The sequence below is a fragment of the Mchenga conophoros genome, linkage group LG19 (assembly GCF_057382185.1).
Source record: "Mchenga conophoros isolate Kocher_MC1m ecotype Shallow Benthic linkage group LG19, M_conophoros_male_GT1.1, whole genome shotgun sequence".
Lineage (NCBI taxonomy): Eukaryota > Metazoa > Chordata > Actinopteri > Cichliformes > Cichlidae > Mchenga > Mchenga conophoros.
This window is the reverse complement of record NC_140544.1, coordinates 211,359-222,248: the sequence shown is the minus strand read 5'-3', so window position 1 is coordinate 222,248 and position 10,890 is coordinate 211,359. Positions and strand designations below refer to the sequence as shown.

General features: G+C 42.5%; 1 long non-coding RNA gene across 1 annotated transcript; it reads right to left on the bottom strand.

Annotated features, from left to right (window-relative positions):
• Positions 1 to 1,383: 1,383 nt before the first annotated feature.
• On the bottom strand, positions 1,384 to 2,913 carry LOC146551404 (uncharacterized). Its single transcript, XR_014889980.1, has 3 exons — positions 2,524 to 2,913; positions 1,914 to 2,025; positions 1,384 to 1,509 (listed from the first exon to the last, which is right to left on the bottom strand). It is a non-coding gene; the product is annotated as an uncharacterized LOC146551404 (long non-coding RNA).
• Positions 2,914 to 10,890: the final 7,977 nt, after the last annotated feature.

Sequence of the window (10,890 nt, the reverse complement as noted above, 5' to 3'; positions counted from 1 at the left end):
GTCTTTTCCACTTTAAATATTTTCTTCAAGTCGCTTCACTGATGAAACTGACCACACCTTATTAATGAGCGTTCGCTCGCGTGGAAGTAGAGAATAGTTTATCGCGTCCGGTTGATCCCGCCCACTTCCTGTCTGTGGTGGAACCACACGGGCTGCTGGAGGATTTTAAGGCCTGAAAATAAGTGCGTCTTTATTTCTGTGCGCTGGTTTCAATTGCATTAGACTCACATATGTAAGAGTGTAGATTCAGTCTGAAAGCAGCTCCTAAACAGATTTGGTTTAATAATATTTAATAATATTCTCTAAATGTTCTCTGTGCTGGCTGATAGAATTACACCCAGATTCCACTTCTGGTCACAGAGGGGAGGCCACAATAACACATAATGAATGCAGCGTGCTAATAACGAGATGCTGGAAAAACACTGCTCAGAGTCGAGCCATTTGCAGATCTAATGGGAGCTTCTTAGAGGCAAATTGTCTTAATAGAGCTGCGTTGTAAATTGACCAGGAACCGCAATGACACACACGAGCACGTCATTCTGCAGGTACCAGAGAGAGAAGAAGACAGCGAAATGTGACAGCGCTGGTCTCTACATGTGGCACAAAGAGTGTTTGTGAGGCTAATAAACGTTCTCTATTTTTATTTTATTTTATTTATTTTATTTTATTTTATTTTATTTTTTGGGGGGGGGCATTATCTGGCTGACAAAATCCAACATAAGTGATACATCTTCCTCTTTCTTCCTCACTGCAAAGGCAGTTCAATTATTCATTGTGCTCAGCGCTGAGACACACAGCCTTAACACACACTGTCACAGCTAATGGAAGGAGCAATCACACATTTTACAGAAAACCAAATATGCAGATGTGTCTGCTGCAATTTACGCAGACATATTTTAATGTGAGGAATCTGAGGAAGGACGGGGGGCAGAACGATCCTGGGAAAAATCGAACGACACATTCGATGAATATTCGCCCGTTGTTCTGGGTGAAGTCGCCACCTACTTCAGAGGATCAGGAAAGGAAACAAGTCGAGCTCCTCTGAGTGCGGGGTGTGGCACGGAGGCATTAAGTGGCGTAATTAATAGCGTTCTCACATATCTGGCGAAGTTATTAGGGTGCAGGGGAGAGAAAGTGGCGCCTTAAGAGGCTCTCAAATTGCACTCCAAGATTTGTCACTTACAGGAGCCGTTTAATAGCTCGTTTGAAACTGTTGACCTCAGTTAGCAGAACAAGCCCATTTGAGCTCTTAGTGAATTAGTTCAGATTTAAATGGGCTAAGTGAAATCCCACACTCCTGTGCAAACACACACACACACACACACACACACACACACACACACACACACACACACACACAGCTTTAAACATCACCAGTCAACATTTGTTATTTTACCCAGCAGTGCAGCTTTATTTCATTAAGGAATAATTGCTTTGAAAGAACACAGAAGATTCTGACATTTAGCTTTCTCTTCACTGCTAATTTCATTGGTTTCTTCTCCACGTCACCTGCAGACAATCATAACATATAGAAGAAAATAAAAGGAAATGGTCCAATGTTGAAAACGACATGAAACTATCAGCAAATGTCAGCATCAGGGGGAAACGCAACCCAATATGATGATCCACTGGAGGAAATATTTACCAATCTAAAAATTTCATATGGTAAATGTTAGAAGGCAAAGAGGGTGCTGCCAATAGGATCCAATTAAAGAAACATTTTTGAGGGTTTTCGCAGGAATGCCAGCAACCAATGGAGATATCAGCGCATAAATTATCTGCGGCCGACTTAATTACACACGAGCGGAGCGAGGAGTAGACAAAAAGAGAGCGATGTGGGCAAACAGGCGGAGGAACGGAGGTGCGGAGAGTCTATTCTCTCTGATAACTCCAAAGTTAAAAGAAAAACTCACCCTGCTGCAGGCTCCTCCATCTGTCTGTGCTGCACACACACTCCGTCAGCTCTGCAGTCCAGCAGGAGCAGGTTAAAGGTGCCTTTTCTCTTGGTTCTTGCCGTCCTCCAGCCTGGAAATGTTCACACACACACACACAGATGAAAAGCAAAGTTGCACCGAACCTCCTAAATTCAGAAGTTTGCGCCGCATGGCAGACACGCCAAAAAAAAAGCTGCATTTCATCCTTTTTTGAATCAATTTCTTTCTTTTCTCTGCTTCTTTTTTTAGTGATGGGGTGATGGGGAGGAGATGGGGGGAGGGGAGGCTTGTTTTATGCTTTGCACATAAATGTGATGCATAGACTCTGCGCGCTCATATCTGCCTGCATTGTACGTGGGCGGGTGTAAATCCTCATCTTCCTGTATATCCATTAGTAATGCAACACTCTAAAAATAAAGTGTGCCCCGGCGTATCTGTGCCCATGAACATGTTGCCTGTGTAATCACATTTTATAGACTTCTTCTTTATCTGTTGTCAGAAGAGAGAGAGGGATGGAGGGGAGTGCTGCAGCTCTGCGTGGCTTTACAGATGCCCGTGATAGGCCGATTGTCCACGCCGGGGTTCTTACCTCTTTTACCAAAAAATAGCATCACACCAGCAGGACGGCTTCTACGGTGAAAGGTGAGATAAGGCCCCGGGTTTTTCCTTACCGATTTCTCCTCCATCCACTCGTCTTCTTCTCTGCTGCACTGACACAAATCAGCATGCTTAGAATAAACTGCATATGTTATCAGCTCCTTGGAAAGCAAGGGGAGAGGAGACAGAGAGAGGGAAGACTTCTATCACTTAATGAAAAATAGCTTCCCTTTTGGACAGAACTTCATAGGGCTGCAATCAAGCCCTGGCCCCCACTTCTTGACGTGCAATCGAGGCAAATCAAGTCAGCATCTATTAATAATATTTCCCTGGCTCCTTTCATTCCAGCGCGTGTCCTACCACTGTCAGTGCTGTGATGGAGCACTGCCTTTATCTCCACCCCAGCCTGCTCTGTCACAGTGATAAACAATTCTAACAAGAATCAGAATAAAGATCTCCCCAGTAGACTCCCAGAGATAGAGGGGGCCCTTTTTTCTCATTTTCTAGACGGCAAAATTTAATCTAGTCCCCCAACCCCCCTCCCCCAAACACACACCATCACCAGCCCCCCAAACACACACACCAAAGCTTCCTTCCTCCTTCCTTCCATCACCTGCTTCCTCCGCTGCCCTCCCTATCTTCTTTTTTCCTCCTCTTCCTTCTTCCCTGCTCTCTTTTTCTAAGCGTCACATTCAAAGAGATGTAAATTTCCTTAGAGCTGGGACCTGATGGCGTAGGAGCATAGAGCGGATGTCAAAGGCGGCAAGCGTACGTGAGAGGGGTGGAGTTACCGCTGTACCCCGCCGCTGGCTCGGTCCGACTAAAACCCTGGTTTGAGCGTTTGGTGGAGAAAATGTTACAGTATATGTAACCTATGCAGACACCACCCTCCTCCTCTGAAGGAGAAGCACCACCGAGCACCACGAGCTGCTGTCCTCTGGATGCTGACTGAATGCTTTCCCACTAAAGGTATTAACCTGTTGGGTTTTTCTTCTCGGAAAATGACGCTGATGAGATGATGAAATACAAGAAGTATGAGCACACATATATAAAAGTTTCATGAGTTGTAGATGGCAAAGACATCTATTATATCTTCCAGCTGCAAACAGCATATGCTTTAAATCATATATACATGAAAAAACTGGACTCATTTTATTTCATTTTATTCTGGAGCATTTTGTCAGGATGTCCAGGCATCATCCGCTTTTATTAGCGTTGCATCCAGTCACTTTATATTTATTATTTAGGGGGAAGAAAAAGTCTGGCTACTATTTTTAGATCACTTTGACTTTTGATTGCAACAGAAATGTTAAAGGTACTCTCGAAAAAACATTAACTGCATTTCATGCAGTCATGAGAGCTGGGTCTGGTTATGATTGAGCCCGACGACGAGTCCCAACTTTGTCTGCTTCTCTCTGAATGGTCACTGTACGTACGCGGGGAGAGGCCGAGCTGAGACACAAACGTAAGGATCTTTAAAAAGTGATTGATAAACACCTGCTGAGCTGGATACGTTCCAGAAGCTAAAGATCAATCGGATCATTTCCAGAGACCCACGCTGATCTGATCAGCTTTAAACTTACGAGATATTAGTGAATATCTACGAGTGGAACTATTATAAATAATATTAAGAAACAGAAGAAACAGGACTGTGACTTGTGAAGTCAAACAGACGGGATAGTTTTAATATCACCGTGTCAGACACACTGAGCTGAGCACAGAGTCACTCAGCTGCTGTTCAAGTCTGTTTACAGGGACTTTGGACTGACAATGATGAGGACCAGTTTACTACACTCCTCTGCTCTGCCCTTTCAAAGTCAAATTTATTTAAATAGCACATTTAAAACAACAACCGTTGACCAAGCTGCTGTACAGTTAAGATAATTAAAAGAACTAAAAACACAGAGAGATTTGATAAGAGTTAAGAAAAAGAATCATAAAATTAGAGATCATAAAATCAATAGAAGTACAAACTCGTTCTGATTTATAAGCCAAGGAATAAAAGTAGGTTTTCTGACGGGTTTTAAAAGCGTCCGGTGTTGGGGAGGTGCTGCTGTGAAGAGGCCGTTCCACGGTTTAGGAGCAGTCACAGCAAAGGCCGACCTCTGTGCTTTAATCTGGACCTCGGGACAGCCAGGAGCATTTGATCCGCAGACCTCAGTGATCTTGCAGGAGTGTACAATTTAAAAGATCAGAAAGGTGTGAGTGTGCGAACCCGTGCAGCGCCTTAAAAACATTGCTTTCCCTTGACTGAAAGGATTCTATACAAACTAAAAGGAACAGTTCATCCAACAGTTAATACTGAGGTGAAGCCAGAAACCATTGTGCGGGGAAACACAGGGTTGAGATTTTATTATTTATTATTGTTATTTGGATAAATATCCCCCACCTATCTATGAGGCACTGACCTCCAAACCTCCACGATGCCAAACACTGCAGGATATTCCCACAGGGTGTGTGTACACTGGGGACACGACATATTACAGGTCAGACTACATTTGATCAGTTGGACTATTCAACAAGAACACACCTTTTAGAAAGGACTGGTCACACTGAACATATGGGGCTTTAACCCTTGACCTCACAGCCTAGGGTCAGGATGCCAAGTTACACTTCAGAGCAAATTTCATACATTGTGGCCTTGGAGCTTTTCTCAGATTCACAGTGTGTCACATACATAAGTGCATCCTTTACATCCGTCATATGTGTTTCCCCCTCAGTCTGATTTACTCTAACAGCCAAATGTGTGGAAGCATGATTTTTTATGGCAAAAAAGGACAAGATGGATGACATGTAGGCAGATCAGTGGTAGGCAAAGTGAGCCATAGAGGCAAACAGCTGGAGAGAAAGAGTGGGGGGATGCAAGAATGAATGGGAGGGAAGCTGCAGGAAACTCAAGCCCACAGACAGGTGAGGAATGAATCCACTGAGGGAGGAACCGTAAATAAAAGACGTGACTGAGGGTGGGGGAGGGCTCAGAAGTGACAGAGGAAGTAAAAAGGAAGGATTTGTGAGGGGGGGGCTACGCATCCATCCCTCTTCTTCCCTCCATCCAGTCTGTCTGTCCACCCCCCACCCCTTAACCTATCCATTCCTGTGACAGCTTCACAGTCTGGAACAGTAGAGCTAGGACCATGCATCTAATCCACTCCCTGATGCATTTTTAATTGGGCGAGAGAGCAGAGGAGTATGGGATACGATGGGCTGCTAGGCGAAAGACTTGCCTCCTTTGTGTCATACACGTCAGTAAAGTTTGATGGAAAGTGTCAGCCCATACACGCTAGGAGCTCAACATGGAAAAGATGCACGCCTCTGCCTGGACTCTGTGATACAGAGGAAGATAATCATTAAAGTCTTTATTGTTAGAAAAATCAGTTAACTTGTAGCAGTAATTACAACTACTCAAAATAAATGTTTCCTCCAGGTTCAATGTGAAACGGAACATAAAAGAAAGAAGAACTGGGCGTTAATCACAGGTTAGAATCAGAAATCATCTGGATTTTCTACTTATGGACGTAGCAGTGATTGTAAGGCTGCATTCACCACCAATCCTAAAGTTTTCTAGGACTCTGCCACAGGTGGAAGTAAGGACACAAATGTCGAATGCAGTCGGCTTGTCTGTTAGGTGTCATGGTCCTGGACTCATGAGGCATTTTTGGTGTTTGTCTGAGAGTGCTGGGTCTAGGTTCATTTAGTTTGGTTCCATTTCATGTCTGTGTCTATTTATGAATGTCAGCTCCCTGGAGGTCGCAGTATTTTCATGTTACCAGCCAAGGAGGAAAGTTTTATCAGAAACTGTCCGCCGATAACTGAGATGTAAAAGTGTAAAAAAGAGGCGTAAAATAGGTTTATTGAGAAACCCAAACAACCTGGAACAATAAGCAGTCTCCAGTCATAATACCATGTCGTTTGGTAGTGGTAGTTTGTTTCCTGCGATCTTGCGAACATGCAAATAAACAACCAAAAACTAGCAACAATAAACAAAACAATGATTCTTATAATAAAGCATGAACTTTATTTAAAATGCACCTTTCCAAAATAAAGTTACAACATTGTTAACGTAAAACATGTTTTACATTAACTGAGCTACATTTGACTTGGTTTCCATTGTTATGCTGATGACACCCAGCTCTACATGTCTACTAAACCCACCACCACGACCACCCGCCACCCTCCGTGTTTGGAATCACATCTTTATTCTCCTGCAGCTTTGATTAAGGTTCCTTCGTACTGCATTGATCACTGTACTTTTCTTTATTTTGGTTTTGCCCCCGTTCATAAACATCAGTTGGTCCAGTGTTCTCACATCATCACCAGAAGTCCCTCCATTAGTCACTTTATGCTCAGACTTCAGCAGCTCTGTTGGCTCCAGTTAAATATTTTATTGAGTTTAAGATTCAGCTGCTTACTTTTAAAAGCTTGCTCCCCAGTCCCTCTTTCAACTGCTGCATGTCAGCACACCATTTGTACTCACAGATCTTCTTCTTTTGTCTGTCTCACCATCTTTCCCCCTGTTTGACTGTCATGGAGTATACAACCTTCAGATCTTCAGCTCCTTGCCTCTGGAATGCTCTCTTTCCAAACATCTGGAATACTGACTCAACTTTCAAACCCGTCTCAGGTGGACCTCTTTAAACTTTAGACAGATAGGGTTTTTTGTTTTCAGCTGTGGCCTTGAGTGTTTCGAAAGGTGCCTAAAACGAAATGTGTGGTCAATGGTCTTCATCATGATGTTCATCATCATCATCGTCATCTCAGGAAACTACCATGCATTTTTATCAAATATAAACTTTCAAGTAATTAAAAGCACCAGGGAGCATCCTCCCGTCACTATAAAAAAGAAAAGACGCTGAGCTTTTAAAAATAACCAGTCAGAGACATGTGCTGTTTTCTGGACATCACAGTGTACAAAGGCTGTGCTGTGGGCCCTCTGGAGCAACATTGCTAGCCTTTCTAGCACTGTTACAACCATAAAATGGTACAATTCAAAGGGGAAAAAAAGCTCAGTTTAGTTGAGTTTGCATAAAAGCTGGCAAAATGTGAATTGCCTGTCTCTGAAAAGACAAACAGGCGATCCGCATTCAAGTGAAAATGAGTCGAGATGCCTCACAAAACGCAGGAAAACACATGATGGCCATTAACGATTCTGCACTTTTGCTAAAGAGAGCCTAAGTGCCTCTTTCCTTTCCTTCATGCACCTTCCTTGAGTCAAATTAAAGTTCAAATTGTGGACTTGCACAATAGTTTACAGAGTAACCATTTATCTGTCATATCCTGCAAGAAACTATATGTGCAGAATTGAAAAATGCTATTACATATCGTTTTAACCACCAAGTGAAAAGACGAAACACTGAAGCTTTTATTTCTCTTTTCCCAGAGTCACTGCAAGCGAACACGTTATGATCGTAATATGAACTTCCTGAACACAGACTGAGACACCTGCTGCCTTATCTTGTTCGCGGGCTGGGGTTGTGGTACATGGTGACGCAAAACCTTCAACTTGCTCACTCATTTCAACCCCTTCACTTCCTGCAGCTTGAAATATTCTTTATCTTGTTGACAGTAAGAATGCACATTTGTGCATTTGATTTGTTTGAATTTGGATGTACTGTTCAGTTTTAGCCTCATGATATCCTCCAGATCACATGTACTGAAGTGAACAGTTAGACTCATTTTAACCACGTGCCAAATACGCAAATGTTCAGAAGCTCGATGATATTTTGCAGATGAAAGAATGTAAACTCGCATTGGTGTCGTTTAGGGAAGCATTGAGTTCACTACTACTCCTTTTTATTTATTTTCTCATTTGTAAAACCTTAAAAATGCAAACAGACTCGATTTGAAAGGAAAAATCTTCTAGTTCCCAACACCAGCATGTGTCTGAAATTCAAACTAACCCTAATTATATGAGTCTCAAAAGGCCAACACATGTATATGATTTACAAGCACAAGTTATGATTGAGAAATGTACACAAGGACTCGTATTTCATTTTAAGTCCTCCGGTCCACACAAAGAAAAAAACTGTCAAGAAGTTTCCAAAACTGTGTTTGTTGATTGTGTTTTCCAGCGAACGTTAACAGGTTATATGCTTTATCCATCTGCATGTTCCAAATAGGCTAACATTTTTATAAGAATGAACATAAGATAAATTAACCAAAATAAATTAAATTACAGGGTCCTTGCCTGTTTGACCTATTTAATTTGTTCACTCCTGTTTTCAGCTTCTACTCTCCAAATTAAAGTTGATCAACTTTCTAAACTTTGAGCCTGATATGCAATGAGGCAATTTACAGAGGTATCCATAAACGGAGCTAAAGCGGATTTGCAGGAGGATACGTGCTTCAGTCTACAATGCCAAGCCACCAAATAGGTAAACAAGTGTGTGTCTGTGCGTGCATGTTGGAAATAACACCTTGGGAATGGTCTGTGGTTCAATATTCCCTCATGAAATGTGATTTTATAAATCCCTCCAAAAATTATAATAACCCAGATAAGCTTAGGGCTTAAGTGATCCGCAGAATCAGTGGTTTGAGAGTTTAACATCAGTACCTCTGGAGGTAATTCTGATGCAAATGTGTGAGAAGACTCGTAGATAAATGCCTTTGGCTGGTGAATGAGGTCCAAGTGGGAGTGTGCTTTATATGTTTCACAGAGTGAAATGAAGAAAAAAAGATGCAGTGTGGTGCAGGAAAAAAATACAAATCCTAAACAAAATATGGATGGCAGCTGTGCTGACTCGCCTCTTAGTGCATTGTGATGGGCTTTGCTCTATTTCATATGAGCATCATCCCTTGTCCTCATCCTTCTCTCCCTTCCCGCTTACCTCACCATCACATATTCACTCGCCTCCACTTTAGCTTATTAAACAGCCATTGTTCCAGGCACTGATTAAGTTGCTACTTCTCATCTGTAACTCAGTAGAATGCTGTTCAGGCAATTATTGTATATATTAAAATCAACGTCTCAAATTGTTTGAGTGTTTGATAAGACATTGAATATATGGAATAAAAGTGTGAATATAATGAAACTTTCATATATTATTTAAAAGTCAAAAATGTGGAATGAAAGTCAAGGATGAATTGATACATATGTGAAAAAAAAAAAACACCCAGCACGCCCCTGCGGGCGGTTTATCCTTCAAGCTCGGGTCCTCTACCAGAGGCCTGGGAGCTTGAGGGTCCTGCGCAGTATCTTAGCTGTTCCCAGGACTGCGCTCTTCTGGACAGAGATCTCCGATGTTATTCCCGGGATCTGCTGGAGCCACTCGCCTAGCTTGGGAGTCACCGCACCTAGTGCTCCGATTACCACGGGGACCACCGTTACCTTCACCCTCCACATCCTCTCGAGCTCTTCTCTGAGCCCTTGGTATTTCTCCAGCTTCTCGTGTTCCTTCTTCCTGATGTTGCTGTCATTCGGAACCGCTACATCGATCACTACGGCCGTCTTCTTCTGTTTGTCTACCACCACTATGTCCGGTTGGTTAGCCACCACCATTTTGTCCGTCTGTATCTGGAAGTCCCACAGGATCTTAGCTCGGTCATTCTCCACCACCCTTGGGGGCATCTCCCATTTTGACCTCGGGACTTCCAGGTTATACTCGGCACAGATGTTCCTGTACACTATGCCGGCCACTTGGTTATGGCGTTCCATGTATGCCTTGCCTGCTAGCATCTTGCACCCTGCTGTTATGTGCTGGATTGTCTCTGGGGCATCTTTACACAGCCTGCACCTGGGGTCTTGCCTGGTGTGATAGACCCCTGCCTCTATGGATCTTGTGCTCAGAGCTTGTTCTTGTGCTGCCATGATTAGTGCCTCTGTGCTGTCTTTCAGTCCAGCTTTGTCCAGCCACTGGTAGGATTTCTGGATATCAGCCACCTCCTCTATCTGCCGGTGGTACATACCGTGCAGGGGCCTGTCCTTCCATGATGGTTCCTCGTCTCCCTCCTCTTTCTTGGGTTTCTGCTGCCTGCCTGCTGCCTATATATATATATATATATATATATATATATATATATATATATATATATATATATATATATATATCATTACATGATACATATGTATCATGATACATATGTATCATTACATGATATATATATATATATATATATATCATTACATGATATATATATATACATATATATATCATGAAATGATACATATACGTGTGTGTGTGTGTGTGTGTGTGTGTGTGTGTGTGTGTGTGTGTGTGTGTATATGTATATATATATATATATACACACACATATATATTAGGGGTGCAACGATACACAAAATTCACGGTTCGGTTCGATACTTTGGTGTCACGGTTCGATATTTTTTCGATACAAAAAATGTTCATGCCTTTTTAATTTGTCA